Raw genomic sequence first — 609 nt, 5'->3', positions numbered from 1 at the left:
CCATGGAACTACTCAAAGTCACAGATATGTTTGCCGCCAAGTGGAAGGGCCCGAATCAGTTCAAATCCGATGGTAAGTCACACTTTTTACAGAATAGGATGTACCTACGGAATCCAATCCCGGGAAATATTTCGGGATCTCGGGATTGAAAGACGAAATCACATGATCATGGGGTCAGTTCTCGTCACCAAAACGGGAAATGCTCCCATGATGACTAAATTTGATTTTTTTACAATCAATATGTAAAGTCATAGCAAAATAATGACTCTATAAAATATTTTCATTCTTCTTGGGACACCCTTTAGATGAAGTTTTTAACCAGACTCTTCAGATTTTGAGCCCCCCTTCTCTGAAGTCCTGGATCTGGATACGGGGCTGCTCCGTGGTTACAATTCCCTCTATCAACTCTTCAATTTCTGGACAATACCTTGGCAGTTACAGTTCCCTTTTTCAAACTCTTCACAAAAAATCCCATTTTTAATATATCTTCCGATTTCCGATCTGTATTAACTGTTGTCCATTTTGTTCCTCCAGGCACCTGTGTTCCCGTCATGTCGCCAATTCCCGTCTGCTACCTGGCCGATCACGAGTTGCCTGCCAATCCCGCGG

At 42.9% G+C, this 609-nt stretch overlaps 1 long non-coding RNA gene across 1 annotated transcript; it reads left to right on the top strand.

Annotated features, from left to right (window-relative positions):
* The first annotated feature begins 2 nt into the window (after positions 1–2).
* On the top strand, positions 3–608 carry LOC113473487. The gene is made up of 2 exons (XR_003395447.1): positions 3–72; positions 535–608. It is a non-coding gene; the product is annotated as an uncharacterized LOC113473487 (long non-coding RNA).
* The last annotated feature ends 1 nt before the right edge of the window (position 609 follows it).

This window comes from Diaphorina citri, unplaced genomic scaffold, assembly GCF_000475195.1.
Source record: "Diaphorina citri unplaced genomic scaffold, Diaci psyllid genome assembly version 1.1 scaffold35510, whole genome shotgun sequence".
Lineage (NCBI taxonomy): Eukaryota > Metazoa > Arthropoda > Insecta > Hemiptera > Psyllidae > Diaphorina > Diaphorina citri.
Note: the sequence above shows the minus strand (reverse complement) of the source record. Positions and strands in the feature narration are given on the sequence as shown.